Source organism: Carassius carassius, chromosome 5 (genome assembly GCF_963082965.1).
Source record: "Carassius carassius chromosome 5, fCarCar2.1, whole genome shotgun sequence".
In the NCBI taxonomy this organism is placed as follows: Eukaryota; Metazoa; Chordata; class Actinopteri; order Cypriniformes; family Cyprinidae; genus Carassius; species Carassius carassius.
This window is the reverse complement of record NC_081759.1, coordinates 33,162,323-33,183,184: the sequence shown is the minus strand read 5'-3', so window position 1 is coordinate 33,183,184 and position 20,862 is coordinate 33,162,323. Positions and strand designations below refer to the sequence as shown.

At 37.4% G+C, this 20,862-nt stretch overlaps 1 pseudogene; it reads left to right on the top strand.

The window, feature by feature from the left end:
- Window positions 1-298: 298 nt before the first annotated feature.
- LOC132141346 (probable ATP-dependent RNA helicase DDX31) lies at window positions 299-20,651 on the top strand (annotated as a pseudogene).
- The last annotated feature ends 211 nt before the right edge of the window (window positions 20,652-20,862 follow it).

Genomic DNA, 20,862 nt, shown 5'->3' with positions numbered 1-20,862 from the left:
AGGAAAGTATTGTTCTAGTACTCAGTATTAATTAAGAGTAAGCTTGATTAATAGCACAAGAAACCATGTAGAAAAGTAAGAGAAAACAATATGAGAATTTTTATAAAAAACATAATTTGATTAGGGTTATGGTATCAAAGGGCTGCAATGTATATCTTATAATATTGTAATTGTTCTAAGCAAGAGGCCTTAGCAAACTTCTAAGGGTGCAGCAGAATGATTTACAATAATTGAAATTAAATTATATATAAAAATAGTCCAACTTAATTAAAATGCTAAAGCACAAAATCTATAGTTTTCTTCCAACAACTTGTGATTTCATATTATAATAATTAAGGTGTAAAAATTATTAAAGAAAACAGTTATTGAAAATGTTTACACTTTCAAAAACAAGCAACTTCACATAATTAGCAGCAGAACATATTGCTATATATACACTATTTCAAATGAGATGAGTTAAATGAACTTCGAGTCAGCAAAAAAAGAGGCGGGACTTTTATTTTGGTAACGTCAAACCCGGAAACGTCCTCGCGTTGTGGTGGACGCCGGGGGAAAAACACGTGTGGAACTTCACTTCATATAGATACAGCTGTTTGTGGTGTGTTTTTACTGTTTTAAAGTGAATATCACCTAAAAACATACATTTCCGCCATTCAAACGAATGATAATCAGCCATATTTATAATCTTGGGAGTAGTCTGACGTGTCTGTGCGAGTGTAGTATAGTTATTTATCTACTACAGCACCTGTTTTAATAGGCGTTTATAGCCCGCTTACTATCATGGCTGAGGACACGCTGATGCTCAACATTTCCTCAGCTCCGGTAAAGTTTCACAAAAACACAAATCGAAGACCTCTGTCAACAGCAGAGAAATGGGCACAGGTGAGTCAAACCTGCTCCCTGTGTTGTTGCTGTCATTTTCATTACACCCTGATGTTCTGTTACTCTGGTTCACACACAAGTTTCTTTCAGCCTGATTCTAAAGTGCTGTACCTTTTGTGTTGATGTTAAAGAAAAAGCGGGAATCAAAGAGGAAGGCTGTCTCTGAGCCCCAGGAGAGCAGCGCTTCCAAACAGAGGAAGATTAATCAAACTGGTCAACAGCACACACACATAAGCAAAAGCCGCAAACTCCCAGAAGCCCCTCTCAGAGGGGTAATAATAGAGACACAGAGGAGAACGAGGACCAGGGAGAAAACTCTGCCGAAAAGTCCTCATCAAAGGTGAAAACATTTCCAAAGAAAGCTCCCGAAGAGCATGGCAGACCATTTATCAAGACATCGTCTCTCTTCAGAAACAACCCAGAGATCCCTGATGTCCTCTTGTAGATGCAACACATTTGAGCTTGTGTAAACTAACTGGGGTCTTTCTCAAAATTTGGCCTTTACGTGCAATTTGCTTGTCCTTTTTCTCTCCCTGTCCTGCTGTAAATCAAGTAAAGGAGAAAGTCTTCACCAGCAACATGTTTGAAGAACTCAATCTACATCCTCATCTGGTATGAACAAACCTCAAAATCACTTAACTAAATCGCTTCTGCGGTCTTTAGTCACATTTCTTTCCTCAATCTAAACTGTTTTACAGGTGGCAACGCTCCATAAGGTGTTGAATGTGACCAGCATGACGAGGTACTGTGGCTTCGTCTTACCTTTTATTGTCCACCTCTTTGCATTTTTCTCATGTTCGGCTGTGTTTTTAGTGTCCAGAAGAAAACCATACCAGTGTTGATGTCTGGTAAAGATGCTGTCGTGCGCTCCCAGACTGGATCAGGTGGGATTCCCACCATGTTTCATGTAAATAAAATGTAATCCAATATTGAATGGTCAGATTGTTATTTATATTGTTTACAAAAAATGTAATAGTAACTCTTAAAATGTTACATGTAGAAGTCGCTAGATTAGTGTTTAAGTTAGATGTTGCAAACAAAGAGGAATGAACAAAAACAAAACTTAAAAAATTTGATTCATTTATATTTTTTCTTCCATTTTTCCTGCAGGGAAAACATTGGCTTATGGAATTCCAGTGGTTCAGTTCTTACAAGCGATGCAGCCTGAAGTCAAGGCAAGTCTGCCTAAATGTCTAAAACAACACGCTCAATATCAAGACGTTACAGACTGATCACATAATCATTTTCGTTTTATGTTTTCCTCATTTCTAGTTGGCTTAAAGTAGTACTTTTTTTTCCATTTATATTTTTATTTTAAATGGTTGTCATTTATTATGTGTAGAGAAATTGGGGTCATTAGCAATCAGACATTCAACAATGTATTGTATTATAATAAACATTCAAATAAATTGATAAAATAAATTTTGAGTCAGAAGTAATGTTATCCATACAATAGCTAGCGCACCATTATGTGCATAACTTTTGATGTCTTAAATTAAGTATAATATTTTTTCAGAGATCAGACTTTGGCCTTTGGCTGTTGTGATTGTTCCAACCAGAGAGGTATTGTATTAAATGATAGAGAACATCATCATTTTCTGATGTATCTGCATATTCCACTTATATGTACCCTTTTTTATTTCCTTCCAACCTGGATCAGTTTCTGGTTGTCCTTCAGCTTGCCCTGCAGAGCTTTCAGATGTTTCAGAAGCTTCTAAAAGTTAGGGTTTGCACTTTTGCTAAATTATTGTTCTGTAATGAATAATACATTACAGAACAAACCACTACATTTTCAATCTTTAAAAGTCGCTCATTGTATTTAATCCTTTCAGCCTTTCACCTGGATTGTGCCTGGAGTTCTGATGGGAGGAGAGAAAAGAAAAGCAGAAAAAGCCAGGTTTACAGCACACACAGCCACACAAAATACATGCTTCTACTGCAGGTGGTTTGAATTAGATTTCTGGTGATTATTCAATATGTAAAAGTATTGTATCCTGCATTACAGATCCATTTCCAATAGATTACAGAATCACTGCAAACACACTATAGTTTATCAGTCTGTAAGATCTTTTTAAAAGAAATTTAGTAGGCAAAGATGCATTAAATTGTTCTAAAGTGGCTGCAAAGACATTTAGAATTTTATAAACATTTCTATTTCAGATAAATATCGTTCTTTAAACTTTAGATTCATCAAATAACCCTGGAAACAAATGTCAGTTTTGGGACTAATGGCTGCTGAAACTTCAACTTTGTAATATCAGGAATAAATAACATTTTGATACATGCTTAAATAAAACAGTTACTTTAAATTGCAATGTTTTTAATGTATTTTTGGTCAAATAAATGCAGCCTGGTTGAGTGTAAGAGACTTCTGTCAGAAACATTAATCTTAAAATCTTAATGACTCCACACTTTTAATAGTAGTCTATAGTTCACTCTGCAATGTCACTTCAGTCTGCTGTGTTTTTCTATGTTTTTGCTTGTCATTGTCTTAAATTCAGACTGAGGAAGGGCATTAATGTTCTGATCTCGACTCCAGGCCGACTGGTGGACCACATAAAGAACACTCTAAGTATTGCTTTCAGTGCTGTGCGCTGGCTCATTCTGGATGAAGCCGACAGGTCAGTCTGTTTGCTGATTTGAGACATTTTTAAAAAGTTCTCAGGGAAAATATTTAGAATGATCATTAAATAAAAGATTCTATATGTTTTTTTATCAGTATCGTTGTTATTTGTATTTTGTATAGTGATTGTTGCTTAAGAACATTTTATATTATTGTATGTGATGTATTGAAACTATTCTGTTGATGTTGCCATGAATGTAGACATTGTTGTTGATGGCATTGAAACATAAATAAACATTAATTGTTTGCTGATTTGAACTGAGAATGAAATGGTGTGGTTTATATTAGGGCTGTAGCTAACAAATTTGTTAACCTTTAATCTGCTAATTGTTTATTTATTAATATTTTATTAATTTGATATTATACTACTTTTCTACAGTACTATTCAAATTCAATTATTTATTTTTTAACACTTTAAAGTGTAATTCATCAGTCCACTGTGTGAAATACCTGAATAATTGACAAAGAAATGTGTATTTACGATTAGTTCATCCATGCTGTTTTGAAGGACTCTGGATTTGGGTTTTGAGAAAGATCTGACTGTGATTCTGAATGCTCTGAACGCAACTTGACTTGCCAGGCAGAATGTGCTGCTTTCAGCCACGCTCACCGAGGGTATGCACATCGTCCTCTCACTACCACTGTACAGAGTGTGCCTGGATGTAAAGGGAGACAGGGGCATTAGCGCTCGCTTTTAGACTATGGGAGGTAGCATACTGACTTCATTCTAGTGGAAACAGACTAGGAGACTAGGATGAGCTGACAGGAGTTTTTGACTCTCAAATCCAGTCTTTATCTTCTTTGCATGACAGAACAGGCTCTTTATTTTGAAATTATTGAGCCTCTTATAACACCTTCCTATTTTCGTAGTGCTTGGTGAGAATCTACATAGGTGTGCAACCATTTATGCTGATCCTGTTCTCTTCACGTCCAGGACTGTCCCGATTAGCCAGTATCAGTATGAAGGAGCCCGTGAGTATCCATGTGTCAGAGGGGAGTGAGGAAACAGTTGAAGTGTGTCCCCAGGCGGCCCCTCAGGCTCTGTCAGACAGCTATGCGGTGCCTGAGAGGCTGCAGCAGCACGTTGTGGTGGTGCCCAGCAAACTACACCTGGTCTGTTTGGCTGCCTTTATTCTGGCCAAATGCAAGGTACAGAACACCATATGTTAAAGCCCAGTTATTAACGCTCAGTGGTATTGTTGTGTTACACTGTAGAGCACCTCGAATCATTTCAGTTCAGCCTGGTGAATTATTAAAGCATTGTTTAAACCAAATAGGGGAAGAAATAAGATGGAAAGTATTTTTCATTTTATTCCAGTGATGTTTTTAGCAGCCATTACTCTAGTCTTCAGTGGCATTATGATACTTCAGAAATCATTTTAATATGCTGATTTGGTGCTCAAGAAACATTATAAATATCTTCACTGTCACTTTTGATCAATTTCATGAATCCTTGTTGAAAAAAAGTATACATTTCTTTAAGAAAAGTCTGACCCCAAATGTTTGAACTGTAGTTCAGCTACCGGTAACACTTTAGTATAGGGACCAATTCTGTCTATTAACTAGTTGCTGATTAGGATGCCTATTGTTAACATATTGGCTGTTTATTAGCAGAGATGGGACCAAGTCACACATGTGCAAGTCTCAAGTAAGTCTCAAGTCTTAACCTTCAAGTCTCAAGTAAGTCCCAAGTATTTTTTTCTTGGGCAAGTCAAGTCAAGTCACAAGTTATGTCAAGTCAAGTCAAGTCCTGTAGTAAGTCAAGTCAAGTCCAAGTCAAGTCACATTATTATTGTAATTTTACCTGCAGAATCTGATCTTAATAAAGTTAAAAGACAAGATATATGTAACTGTCAGTAAATTAAAATAATTTGGATTTGCATTGTAAATACTCATGTTCAGTAAACATGGAATCAAACAAAATTGTAACTTCATAAAATTATTTATTTTTCACTTCTGCCAACAGTGTTTGAAATGTTTTACATTTTCAACATTGAGTCCATAAAACAAATAACAGCTAAACATCCAACAGACTCCTCTCTGAACACCTCTCTCTCTTTCTCTCTCTCTCTGTAACACGACTGACATGACATTCAGCCAAGTATGGTGACCCATACTCAGAATTTGTGCTCTGCATTTAACCCATCCAAAGTGCACACACACAGAGCAGTGAACACACACACACACACTGTGAGCACACACCCAGAGCAGTGGGCAGCCATTTATGCTGCGGCGCCCGGGGAGCAGTTGGGGGTTTCGATGCCTTGCCCAAGGGCTCCTCAGTCGTGGTATTGAGGGAGAGAGCACTGTACATGCACTCCCCCCACCCACAATTCCTGCCAGCCCGAGACTCGAACTCACAACCCTTCGATTGCAAGTCTGGCTCTCTAACCATTAGGCCACAACTTCCCCTCAAACACAGTTTACATACAACATTAAACTTTCTTACATTTCTCCTCTCTCTCTCTCTCTCTCTCTCTCTCTCTCTCTCTCTCTCTCTCTCAAGTTCAAGTTCAAGTTGCTTTATTGGCATGACATTTGAGTTACAGTATTGCCAAAGCATTTAGATACAGAGTAAAATATAAAATATGATTACAATAAAATACAATTCAATCAAAATAGCAGCAGCAGATAATATTTCTAATATTTCTAATAGTAATTATATACAATTAAGAATATAAAATAAAACAGTTGAATACAATAAATTATCCCTTTCGTATGGTGTGTATGGTGTATAAATATTTAGCAGCTATTGTGACTGCCGTCTCATTCTCTCCAAGTATATAGAGTAGTTTCTCTGAGTCATTTAGAGACAAGAATGAACGATTCAAAGCTTCAAACTGTGAGAAGAATGTTTCTCTTGTAGTGCTGAATTTGGGACAGACAAGAAGGAAGTGTTTCTCATCCTCTGTTTGATTCAGCTCACAGTGTTTGCACAGTCTCTCTTCTCTCGGTAGCCAGGATCTTTTATGTCTACCAATCTCTATTTCCAAATCATGATCACTGAGTCGATATTTTGAAAGGATTTGTCTTTCTTTTAATGGCTTTAGTGATAAGTAATATGCCAGTTTTGTGGTTCTGTTTGGGGCCGAATAACACTGGAGTTTGGTTTGGAGCTCAAATTCATTTTTTCATTTTTCATCTTAATTATACTTCAGATTTTTGTCAATTAGTTTCTGAATGTTGGGGTTGTGATTGGAGTCAGACTCAGTTTGGGTTTCCTTCATCAGCTAAAGCACGAGTGTGTTTTTCTCTCTCTCTCTCTCTCTCTCTCTCTCTCTCTCTCTCTCTCTCTCTCTCTCTCTCTCTCTCTCTCTCTCTCTCTCACACACACACACACACACACACACACACACACACACACACACACACACACACATATCTCTCTCTCAGAGTATATCCGTAAGTCATTACCTCCATTACAAGGTATTGCACTTGCAAAATATAAGATTCGAGAGTCTTGTCTGCAAGCCGAGCACGATGTGGCCTATCCCACCATTTATGCGCCACCGGCATGCGCGCTCATAATGGAAGCAACGCGGTCGCGATGCACACGCGGTGCGACACGCTCGTTTTTTCCAATCGCGTCTGCATCGCATCGAGTTAAAAACATCTCAACTTTTCAGAGAGCCGCAAGGGCACCGCTGGTCATGTGACAAGAACCAATCAAGCAGCTTCATCCTTTCCCGTAACAACGTTGAAAGCTCAGCCAAGATGAAGGAACAGTTGATCATAGCTGTATATGGATTGCCATTTTTAAATAAATTTAGTAGCAGAGCTACTGCAAGCGATTTTAGTGCTGCAAATCCATTTATCCTTTGCTCTTCATGGAGAGAGCGCGTCATGGTTGCTTAGCAACGGCAGACGCCTCAGGGGCGCAACTGCCCGAGCGCTTTGGAAACAAGGAGAAAGCGGCGCGCCTAGCGATTTCCACGCGTTTTTAGGCGCGAATTATTGACGACAAAAGCGATGACCCTCGGTACCCCTCAAGCTGAGATGTTGATGTGATGTGATATCTGATCTAAGTGGGCGTGGTTTGCGTAAGGTAGAGAGGGCATGACTGATGATAGTGTCCTGATCCAGTCATGACAACGCGATTCTCAGCCTGCGCTCCAGCTGAGTAATCAAATTTATTTTAAAAAATAATTTATATATTTTATATTCAAACTGAAAACATGATGTGATTAACACTCAAGTCATTCAAGTCATCCTGTCTCAAGTCAAGTCAAGTCCCGAGTCTTTAACTTCCAAGTCCGAGTCAAGTCTCAAGTATTTTATTTTTTGTCAAGTCAAGTCACAAGTCCTAAAAATAGCGACTCGAGTCCAAGTCACCAAGTCACAAGTCCCCATGTCTGTTTATTAGTACTTATAAAGCACATATTCTACATCCTTAATTCTAACCAATACACAAACTTAACAACTACCTTACTAATGAATTAATAAGCTGACAATTAAGAGTTTATTAAAGCAAAAGTCATTGTTAATAGCGAGCATTGGACCTTAAAATCAAGTGTGACTCAATCACCAAAATATTTTAACTGATAATCAACAATGTTATTACTGTTTGAGCTTACGGTAGCAAAGAAAGTGATGTTACATGCACAGTAGCTGTCACTGGACTTTCTGTACATAGTTTGAGCAGCGGCAGAAGCTGATCATTTTCATATCCAGCTGTGAGGCTGTGGAATTTCTGCTTACTCTCTTTACTGCAATCCTCTGTGAGAAGCCCAGCACCACATCAACCAAACATGCCTCAGCATCCCTTAACTTCTACAGGCTTCACGGCAACATGAGACGATATGTGTCAAATCCCGTTATAATGATTGTCAAGGTTGTGTTCACAGAATGCAGTTTAGTTTTATTAGACCAACCGCTCCCTCACAGGACACAGGATTTAACTGTTTGCTTTATGGTCCTTACATTATTCCCATTCTTCCATTTCAGGCATTTATAGTTTTGATGACTTAACTATTATCCTATAATTTGCAAATTGTAACATTGTTTTTATATATTGGGAATTAATATTGAGCAATGTTACAAAGATTTCAAATAATCTTGTTTTCAAATATTAATAAAAATGTTGGCATGTTTTCAATGGATAGCCAAGTTTACATAAAGGCTTTTAAACTTATATTCCTTGTGAGTGCTTCAGAACCACAATTTCAAATAATTGTTTTCTATTATAAAACGGATAGTTCCGGTCCTTGATTCTGATTGGTTGAGCTGTGTTCGAAGCTGTTATAAATTACACTATATATATATATATATATATATATATATATATATATATATATATACACACACACACACACACACACACACACACACACACACACACACACACACACACACATACATACATACATACATACAGTACAGACCAAAAGTTTGGACACACCTTCTCATTCAAAGAGTTTTCTTTATTTTCATGACTATGAAAATTGTAGAGTCACACTGAAGGCATCAAGGGCTATTTGACCAAGAAAGAGAGTGATGGGGTGCTGCGCCAGATGACCTGGCCTCCACAGTCACCGGACCTGAACCCAATCGAGATGGTTTAAGGGTGAGCTGGACCGCAGACAGAAGGCAAAAGGGCCAACAAGTGCTAAGCATCTCTCGGGGAACTCCTTCAAGACTGTTGGAAGACCATTTCAGGTGACTACCTTTTGAAGCTCATCAAGAAAATGCCAAGAGTGTGCAAAGCAGTAATCAAAGCAAAAGGTGGCTACTTTGAAGAACCTAGAATATGACATATTTTCAGTTGTTTCACACTTTTTTATGTATATATATAATTCCATATATAATTCCACATGTGTTAATTCATAGTTTTGATGCCTTCAGTGTTAATCTACAATTTTCATAGTCATGAAAATAAAGAAAACTCTTTGAATGAGAAGGTGTGTCCAAACTTTTGGTCTGTACTGTATATTTACACACACACAGATATATATATATACACCGATATATAGATATATAGATCAGTGATCAACTGTTTCTGAGGAACTACATTGTTTGGTGGAAGAATACTGTTTTTATTTATTGCATTACACTTTATGTGCTCCGTTTTATTCTATGTATTATTACTACATATACGGAATAACCATTTTATAAAAGCCGCTTCACGTCGTGCCTAACAATGCCCCTTAACTGTTATGAATACACTGTAAACCACAGCTTCTTGGGGCTTACTGCTTTATTTTAATATATTTTGAAATTTTATTTGAATTTTATATTGTGATTACAAACCTAGATTTTCAGCTTCCTTTAGTCCAGTCTTCACTGTCTTCCAGTCTTCAAAATTCTGAAAAGATTTTAACAAAAAAAACATAGGTTTGATATTAAATGTTTATAAATTTAAAAAATGTATTTAGTATTTATATACATGGCCAGCTAGTATGCATCTGCCCTATTTAGCCTCACTTTTGTTATTCAGTCAGCAATTAAATATTTAGATTTTACCTTAAGGCTGGAATACACTACACGACTTTTAGAATATGAACAGATTTTTAATACAGTAGGCATCATTCACTTGCCAACTTTATGAAAATTTACAGAGAAAAAAAGGGCTGAGGATCACATACTACCAGTCTTGTATTTTGGAAGTCATTCCAAATACAGCAAAATCATGCAGAAATCTTATTGCTAGATGTGTGACAAATGAACACAATGTGTGTTCTAAAATGGAGTCAAAATTTCAAACATGTTGATATCCTCTGACTTGACGGAGACATAGCCTGAAGGTAAAAAAATCCCTAAATTGATGCAAAAATCTGAGCAAAAGTCATGTAGTGTATTCCAGACTACAACAACACATTAATGGAGCCCATGCGTCTTTTCTGCTAAAACGACCATGTCTCTTAAAAGCATCCAGAATCACTAGCAACAGCACATGACATTAGGTTAGACCATCATGGTCTGGTTGACCGGTGGGGTCTGCCGGCCCTCGGCCAGCTGGCGTTCAGGCAACAGCAGCAGTCGGTGCCCTGTGGCAGTGTCAGGGGAACGGCATCCTGCCACTGTCCAGCCTGCACCCTCACCCCCACATAAATGGAGCTGCCGTGGGTCGCCCATATGGCACTGGAAGGGCAAGGGACTCTGAAATCTCTTGGTCCGTTGTATGAGAGAGCAGGTCTGGGTGTGGTGCTGGCCTGTAGTGTTATGGATGGGTTTGGTAATGGGACAGCACAGGCTGAGCTCTGGACGTCTCCTCGATGAGGAGAGCTGCAGGAGACGGGCAGCTGTTCCAGCACACAACAGATTGTGCTCCATACAAAAAAATAGAGAGGAGCTGTCGGACACCCCATCTTCAGACGGGCTCTCATCCGTGTTTCTGCCTCTTCTTTTGTTCTGATATAAATGCAGATAGTTCTTTTGCTGAAATATTGTCTCGTATAACTTTGTAATTAAAGATTAAGCTAAAGTGTCTCTCTTTTGTATAGTGTTTGGCCACCTTAAAAACATAACGCCTACTATTTTGTGAACTTTCCTGTTTCTCTCTCTTCAGGATCGCACTGAAGTCTTCCAGGAGTTCTCACAGTGTAAAACTGGCATTCTGCTGTGTACGGTAAGTCATTCAAATTAGCACCATTTGTATGGTACTGACCATAACTGCAGCCTAGAGCAGTGATTCCCAGCCTGGTTTATTCATACCTGAGGGCCTGTTTGCTCAGGTTCCAGAAATACATCAATTATTTTATATTATATTATAATAATATAATATATATTATACATTTCAAGATCTTGTTAAACTTATAAAATTGATTAAATACCAATTAAAAGAGAAAATATGCAGTTGTCCAACGGTTAAAATATTACAAACACATTTTCATTAACATGTTCAATTACGATGTTATACATCATTTTGTGAGTAATAATAATTTATATAAAATTTACGTCTAATTATAAATTGAACACAGAAATATATTACTGCAAAATAATTGAATTAATTATTAGCTTTTAATAAACTTGTGAACACCCTTTGAGGAAATTCTTAAAATGAACATTTGTTAAATGACTCATAAATGAATTGATCTAATGATGTAGCTCACGTTACATCACAGTCAGTTGATAAAAAAGTTTTAACTGACAGGTGTGCGAGTCCCTTTCCTCCACCTCCTCTTCTTCCATCTTGTCACTTTGCAGAAGGGTTCCTGGAGTAAATGAGTGCTTCTATTCCTGTTGACAGCCTGGCATGGCATTGTGTTGGTCTCCATCTGTTCCAGCTCCAGACACCTCAACTGAGAGTTTAGGATAGTTGAGGTTGAAAGCTGGAGTTAAGTTTTAAATTTGTCCAAATAAATTAATAAATAAATAGTGTGGCATAGTGATTAAAGCTCAGGGCTGGTAACCATAAGGAAGCAGATTCAGTCACACAAGGTAGGAGCTGTAAATATCACTCTTGCTTTGAAATCATAACAGCATAGCGTGACAGTAGATTTGTAAAATATTAAGTAATTTTATTTGGTTTTGTCATGAATATATAGTTTTAGTATTTAGTAATTTCAGTATTTAAAAACGTACACAAAAATAGAAATGTTGCACAGGCAACTAACTGAAATAACTGAACTTTTTCCATCTTTTATTTCAATAACTGAAAATAATTTCTAGTAGTTTTAGCTGACATATCCCAAAATCACACTTTTTTTGTTAATGATGACTGCTTAAGTAAATATATATATAAAAAATGTCATTTATTTTCTCCTTAGGATGTGGCTGCACGTGGATTGGATCTGCCTCAGGTTACATGGATTGTTCAGGTTAGGTTTCTTCGTTTTATAAAATCTCATAATTGCACATCGCTAGTGCAATGAACACTTAGTTTAGTTACTATTACTGAACTGTTCAAATATCCAGTACTACCTTTTCTTTTTTCTTTTTTTATGAATATCATCTTTCTTTCGCAGTATAACCCTCCTGTTTCTGCCGCAGAGTATGTTCATCGTGTGGGCCGCACAGCACGAATTGGAGCTCAGGGCAGCAGCCTGCTCTTCCTCACCCCCTCTGAGATGGCTTTTGTGGATGAGCTGGCCAATCACAACATCAGGTGTGCTGCCTGGCGTCTCATCTATATCACATTTGCTATTTACTTATTTCGATAAACACAGCAGTAGGGGAATGCAGGGCAGGTCACATCTGATGTATGTATGAAGAACAATCCCTGACACTGTGATTAAAGTTTGTCAAAAATCCAAAGTCCGCAATATAACAGTCAAAAGCTGGACTGATGACTCTGTGCTGATCTCGGCACTGGAAGCCTGTGCCGAGGGAGAACACACACTCCCAGTCTCTCTGCGTGAGAGCAGAATGAATCTGTTCTGCTGGCACAGGGACTATGATATTTGGCTCACGTTACAGTTTACAGGACTAAAGGATGATCAGAAGGAGTTTGGTAGGGTTAGCAGGGCTCAATAAGGTTGAGCTAAACTATCTGAACCAGACAACTTACAATCAGGAAAATGCTGGTGCAGTTTATTTATTTCCCATTGTGTTATATATCTATGTATAATATCCATCTGCACCCTCAGTTTGTCTGAAATGAAGATGGGGGACATCTTGGCCAATCTGATGAAGGATGAGCGATTCAAAGTCAGAGGGAAATGGGACAGTAAGGTAACTTCTGACATCTAAGCTATAAAAACAGTCAAAGAGTCAATATTGACTTGTTGGACTGTGCATAACTGTTATAACTTTTGGTTGAAGATCACATGTGGGTGAAAATGCAGATCTAGAGAACAGCTGTGGGAGAAGAATGGCTTTCTCCTTATCTCTTTTTTTTTTTTCTTCTCTCTCTCTCTCTCGATAATGAGAGCCGTCTGACAACAATGAGCGAATGTTTCTGCCAGCGCTCAGTCAGTCTTAATCCTGATTTAATGTCCTTTTCGGCTGGTTGTAATCCTCACCCGTGACACCCCCCTTATTAGCAGCCTCATTTTAGGGTCAGAGGTCATTGATGGGGAGGGGAGGTGTCATTAGTTTGTGTAACCAGTAATGTTTATGCAATGCTGTTGGTTTTTATTGGCTTTTATTATAATAAAATGTATTTTTTTTCCGCATAATTGTTGGAATGCAATGCATTCATATTACTCAGATTTTTGTTTATCTTTGTTGTTTGTCTCTTTGTACTTGACTGTGCAGAGATCAGCTGCTGCTTTTGAGCAGGAGGTACGAGAGAGAGCCACCGTTTTACAGACTGACTTTGAGAATTATGTTCATGCCAGTAATGAGTCTCTACAAACAGCGAAGTGCGGTAAGACAAAAAACTAATTATCATTTAGGATTCTACAGTTTTGCAGCCCAGCTAAATTGTCATTACTTAAAAGAAATTTAGCTAAATAGCTAAAATCAGGGTTTTTTTTTTTTTAACAACCATTTAACCTCTAAATCATAATTATTTCGCTTGGTATTGCAATTCAGATTTTTTTTTTGTTGTATTCAACAAAATATTTTAATAAATTAAACAACAATAAAGTATTGAGTGTAAAATATTTTATTTGTAAAGAGTTGAATAATAATCATGTATATCAATTAATTAAAATGAAGCAATATTATTATTGTTAAAATAGGGTTTAATATCCCTTATTGCCAGTAAAAGTACTTGGAAAAGTCTGCTGTGTGCTGTAACTCTCTTTTTTTTTTTGGGTCCTATAGCACTGCAGTCTTTCGTGAGAGCATACACCACGTACCCCTCCAGTCTGAAACACATCTTCCACATCCGCAGCCTGCACCTGGGCCACGCTGCTAAGAGCTTTGGCCTGAGGGACGCACCCCAGGGCCTGGGCAGCTCCATAACCACTAATCCTGCCAACAGCAAAGACTCCAAGAAGGGCAAAGACAAAGCCAAGAGGTACTGCAAGTTTTCAGCAATTAGACAGTAATTTATGAATCTGTCAAACAGTTTGCGCTGCCAGATAGTATGATCTAGTTCTGCTTTTAGATCAGTTAACCCATGTTCTGTTTGATTGTACATTTTTCTTTGTAGGTTCTGTAACATCTTTAGGGTTTTTCCACATAAGGTTTGAAATTGTGTGCTCTTTTTTCATTTTTTTGTTTACATTTTCCTTTCATTGTAATTAAAGGGAAGTGTTCTGATTAGCTCAATGTCATATACACCACCATTCAAGTGTTTGGGTTTTTTTTTTAAGAAAGTAGTTACCGTAATACTTTTTCAGCAAGGATTCATTAAATTGATCAAAAGGTACAGTAAAGACATTTTTAATATAAAAGATTTCTGTTTCAAATAAATTCAGTTCTTTTTAGCTTTATTTATCGAATCCTGGCTAAAAATGTTTTTGTTTCCAGAAAAACATTAAACAGCACAACTGTTGTCAACGTTGATATTAAGAAATGTTTCTTGAGCAACAGGAATCAGATATATTTTAAAAACATTAAAATAGAAAACAGTTCTCTTAAATTGTAGGAATATTTCAGTGTTAATATTTTTACTGTATTTTTGATCAAATAAATGCCATTTTGGTGAGCATTAGAGACTTTTTTTTAAATCATTAAAATAAAAAACCTTACCAACCCCAAACTGAACGGTTCAAGATCAAGATGTTTCAAACAGCTACTGCAAAACCAGATTGAGTTAGTAAACTCTAGAAAGAATAGGAATTGTTTAATTTTTTATTTCACTTTTTATGTCAACTAGGTACTGAAGTGCTTTTGACATTTCTAAGCAAGCCTAAATCTGGTGTTCAGCAAAACACAGCCTATGTGAAACCACCAAAATCCTTTATTGCTTTTGTAAGATGCATCCACTTACCTAGTGTATCTAATAGTATCTAGTGTCACTTCTTGAAGAAAAGGGAGGAGAAACGCGGCCTTTTAGCCATTTTGTAGGACGTTGAATTAGTGTAAATGTATCGTCACGTTGCCCTGAAAATTGCCAGCATGGCTGCACTGGAGAAAAGCCCAGAGCTCACACACACACACTCTTGGCAGCTGTGAGTCTTTCACTGCAGCAGAGCTCTTCAGGGTCAAAAAGGACTAGTCAAGTCCTGCCTTTACCAGCTGCAAGTTTTACCTTTCACCTCTGACACACTCTTGTTTTCCCTTGTGTGATGCAGTAGCAGCATTATTCCCAAAGTATATCAGTTAGGACATCCTTTATAAGAGATGTTTTTGTTGCTTTCTATACAGACCATACTCTTGTCCCGAAAAATGGTTTAGTTTATCTGATAGCAGTCCTTGGCACAAGTGTCATTTTTGACTCCAGACGAGGATGGTGATGATTGATTGTGCTGATGATATGACTAGTACATCGCAGTATAGTTGTTAGTGCCACTAACTATAAGGTTTGGCCAGTGCTTGACACTGCAGGGTTATTAGTGGTCATTTCCCACAGGATTGAATGTGGCGCTTCAAGCGTGGGGTCTGGTTAGCAAAGGCCATGTCCAGACTAGCCCTCATGCATGGATGTGTTGGTGTAGGCCTTTCTTTGTGTGGTCAGATTCTCCACAGGACACTTAATTAAACCGAGCCAGAGCCAAAGAACGTCATCACTGTCACATAGTGAGGAGCTTTATCTGTATCCATGCGTTTAAATAAAGAATATAGACATATGGGCCTCTCCTCTAGTGTTCAGCACGTGTTTCATAGCTGACCCCCACATGCAGTGATCACAGTTCTCTTGTCAGACCAGAACTGTCATTTGAAAATTTCTGTTATTGTGAGTGTATTCTGCTGTATTTTACTTCCCTCTCTTTCATCCCACCTTCAGTTCTTTAGTGTGCCTTTGAGATAAAGGCTCAAAAGCTCCTGTGTGCTGTCTCTGTGCTGTAAAGGGGGTGTCAGGTACAGTTTGGTAAAATCTGATGTTAAAGTTGCTTTACTCAAGGTTAGTGACACATTAAATTTAACTGAGTTGCATCGTTTTATTTCAGAGTGAAAAACAGACTCCCGATAGTTGTTCTTTACACAAGATCTTAGTCCATTGTCGAAGGGCGCTGTGTGTGTAGCTACTTTCATTATAGAATGCTTTATATGTAAAACTATTAGGATAGAGTCCTGTAACAGCTTTAATAATTAAAAAAAAAAAAGTGCGACAGTAATTTAACATGTAGTCAGTCAGGGAAGTGTTTCATGATTGTATTATGAAATTACTCTTATGAACCCCCCCCCCCCCCACCCCAAGTCAATCAAATAGATTCACAAAACGTCTCAAATTGACTCATGGTTTGAATATGACTCACTCCATTAGTGTCAATCAATCATTGAGAATGGTTACTGACTTCACAACTGATTTCAAGTCATTATCGTGCATGTCTGCTTAAAAAAAAAAACCTTCTTTCTGTGATTTACTTTTTTTTGAGTCTTGAGTCTTACATCAGTCTGTTTACTGATACTGTTCAAATGTCATTGTGTAAATAAGGATACATACACCCAATAACCAATCATTTTAATATTTGTTATAAATATCTGAATTTGAATATTTGCAATGTATATATTGTTTTTAATACCATTATTCGTTTATACAAAAATATTTAAAGTTGCTTTTAATTTAGAACTGATTCTCTATAATGAATAAGATATGATTCTTAAATGGTTTTATAGTATTTTTTTTAATTTATGCATAAATATAGTTTATAGTATATAGACTGTGGCAAATATATTTTATAATATTTAAATATTTATAACAATATATATATATATATACTATATATACTATATACAACTACAAGAGCTACATATGTCTGAATAACTTAAATCTCTGTAGTCTATATACTAAAACACTTTGTCATCACAATAAAGAACAGCGACTGTAACCATCTTTATCGAGTGATTTTTTTATTTGTCAGCTTAAAAAAATTTGGTTTACATTTATTTTTATTTGTTTGAAGCTCTGCTCATCTTAGTCATTTCAGAATTGTATATTATATAGTTTTGTGGCTGCGTTTGTACATGTACACTTTTTTTATGGTACTATTGAGTTTTGACTTGAGCCACATGCTGGCTCAGACAATTTAGGGAGAAGCATGTGTCTAACCACTAGTAATTGGCAGGGTGACCTGCAGCAGGACCTGTGAATGAAACCCATGGAGCGGGACAATAGGTCAGTCCCAGAGGAGCTGCCCCAGAGCAGCCGTAACGCACTCACACTCTCCCTCCACTGCCCAGACAACAGACAACAGCCGTAATGAACTTATCAGCCGTCATAGCTGACAGCTGACATCTATATTTACCAGCCATCGCTCAGTATAGAATATTCATGCTGCACTATGCTGATACCACTTAACTGGCCAGTGCTTTGGCCCTATTAACATTTATCATTCCCATCTTATAAATTGTGTGACATCGCTGTGTTGTGCTGTGCTGTCTTGTGGTCTCAATCGAGTTTCGCCGTCCTGTCAGGAGAGACTTCATTACAACAGACTGTGGTGTACACTGTCCATGTCCAGACAAGATTTCTCTAATGAGCAGATCACACCAATATAAACACACACACACTTATGGAATACGCGACACAACAACAAAGACCTCTGGTACATGGGAGAGAGGCCATTACAGGCAACCAAAAATACACACACACACCAGTCCCTCTGAGAGTTTAATTCTATTTTTTTATTTTGGAGGATGTTGTATTAATATTTTATAGCTAATATATTTATTTGATAATTTATATAATATGGAGAATATAGTCTATAGTGCATGATCAATATTTGATAAAAAAAAAATCTAATAGTGTGAAAATATTAATTTTCAGTAATATAATTTAAAACAACTCTTTCCTATTTTAATATTTGATTTATTCTTGTTGACGGCTGAATTTTCAGCAGTCTTCCATGTCTAATGATTCTTCAGAAATCATTCTGATATGCTGATTTGGTGCTCAAGAAGCATTTCTTATTAGTGTTGAAATCGGTTTAATATTTTGTAGAAACAGTGATGCAGTTTTTTCTGGATTCTTTGAATAGAGTTTTTAAAAGAACCATTTATTTAAAATATTTATTTATTTTGTAATAAATGTCTATCACTTTTGGACAATTTGTTGCATCCTTGCTCAAAACTATTGATTAAATGTAAATATACTTTTTTTTTCCTAATCATCATCAATGATAGGAAAACTCATGGATGAGTCACAGAGATTTTTTGGTCAGAAAGTATTGATGACCTTGTGTCTAGATCTGGATTTCCAGTAGGATGCACGTTTTGTAGTTCTTTGGTCTGTCTTTCTAGTCTGACTGTTAAAGCCAAATAGTTAGTTTTATTTGTGTGCCCGGATGCTTGGCTGAATTTGTAGCTCTGCTTGAAGATCTCTCTCAGTACAATCTTTACATCCGAGGAGAATTTAGATTCGATTTTAATCTAACCTAGCTGATGAATCACTTCTGCTGAGGCATGTATCATGTTTGACATGTCTGCAGCATGTGTAAATACAGTGACATTCTATGCTGTATATAATATACCATCTTCATGTATATCTACATGCTTCATATCCCCTGTAGGGGTCCCTGTAGAGCGCTCAGGGACCAATAGAACAATAACTGCTGTCTCATAGCCGCTCTAAGCCCCGGGGGTAGAGTGTGTCGTATGTCACCATGAGGTAGGTGCGTGTGTATTGGATCCTTAAGCAGCCCCATGGGGGCAAAGCAACGCTTCATTCTCCAGAGTTATTGATTAGATAAACAGTCACTAGTTTTACATCAGGCCCCTGCTGCTGTCTACCAGCCTTTTATTGACGACAGTGGGAAATTTGTTCAGCCAGTGTCAAGCCAGCCAGTCAACTTACCGCCTCTCTTTACAGGATAAATCTCAGATTCGGGATTATTTAAACATTCAGCTTTTATCATTGTGGTTAAGATGTTTATTTCCACCCTTTTATTCTTAATCTGTATTGGTTTGGGGAAGAAATGCTTTTTAAATGCACACAAGAGTGATAAGTTCATTTAAATGTTTTTCAGGCCTCCCAAGAAACTCACGGCGAAAGAGCAAGTGTCAAACTTAATGCGCTCAGAGTATCTCAGTGGGATAGATGGAGAATCCAAGTCTAAGAAGAAGAGGAAAAAGAAGAAAGGTCAAGCTGAGGAAGAGCAATCTACCGCAGCATAAAGCGGAAAACTTTCGGAGAGATCCGAGGTTCTTTTAATGCTGAGGTCGGAGTCCTTGCAGCCAGCTGGATTCTCAGGGTTGAACACACAGGTGTTTTTTTTATACAGAGTGACATTTTTTTTTTTATACCTGTAACAAAGCACAAACGCTCAGCAGTGTGGTCTGAGAACCTTCTTTTTCCATCTGTGTCATGCGAATGGTAAAATAGATTTAATAGAGCAAAGTGCATATGGAATGTTTTATTGTTCACAGTCAGATCACCTGTGAATGTATTATAAATGTGGTGCCATAAACATGACTTTTTACGCAATGTGATTTACAGAATGTTGTAGTACAGTCACTTAATTTTTTTTATAAAAGTGAATTTTATTTAATACGTGTGTTTGTTTTAATCAGATTTTGGGCTCTCCACAGGATTGAATCCAACCGTTTTGGCGCCTTTCATGTTGTACACAAGGTTATGAGAACACCGCATAAAAATAGCCTTTGTTAAACCTTTTTAGCTCATTTCCCTGGCTTGGTCAGGTAAATAGGGCTGGATATGTATGGAGGCTTACGCTGACCAGCTGTCCAAGCCTTGAGTCTGACTCGGCCGGTCACCAGCTGCTGTCTTTTGGCCGAGTCTTCGCTGCGAGCGCTAAAAGAAATTTGACCGGAATATTACGTTTCACGGTCGCTTTATTAGCGTAAAAGTCGCTTGTAAACATTTGATTGGTCTGTAATAATGAAACGCCTATTATGATTGGTCAATTAAACACACACAACTAACCACTTACCCAGATACCCTGGTTTCGATGTGAGCCTCTGTACAAAAGGATTCCTCTGGCAGTAATGCATATGCTTATGTTAATTAAAAACGTAAATATTGATGTGAATGAGGGATGGGAGAGCAAGTCACAAACTAAGCGCAGGAAACAAACGAAAAAGATTGTTTTTATTGCGTAGCCTAAAGCGTTCACGGGCTGCCTGTTTGATGTCCAGCTGTAAAAATGATATGTTTGCTTATTTTAAAGCTTATTATATGTACCATATATTCACAGATAATAAACAAAACTGTTTGAACAAGAGAATATCGAAGAATAAAGTAGTACTTCTGTCATATTTGACAAATTCACAGTCTTTATTTAGAAAAGTATTTTGGCGTCTGTTGAACCGGGTTGTAAACTACCCATGTACACAACACAATTTCCACAATAACGATTCATTTTCTGAACAGGTTGTAGGCTCGTTTTTGCGCTGGTCTGTGCATTTCATTAGAAAAACTGTCGCTCACCACTACCAACACCATCACATTAATCGGTGACAAAGTA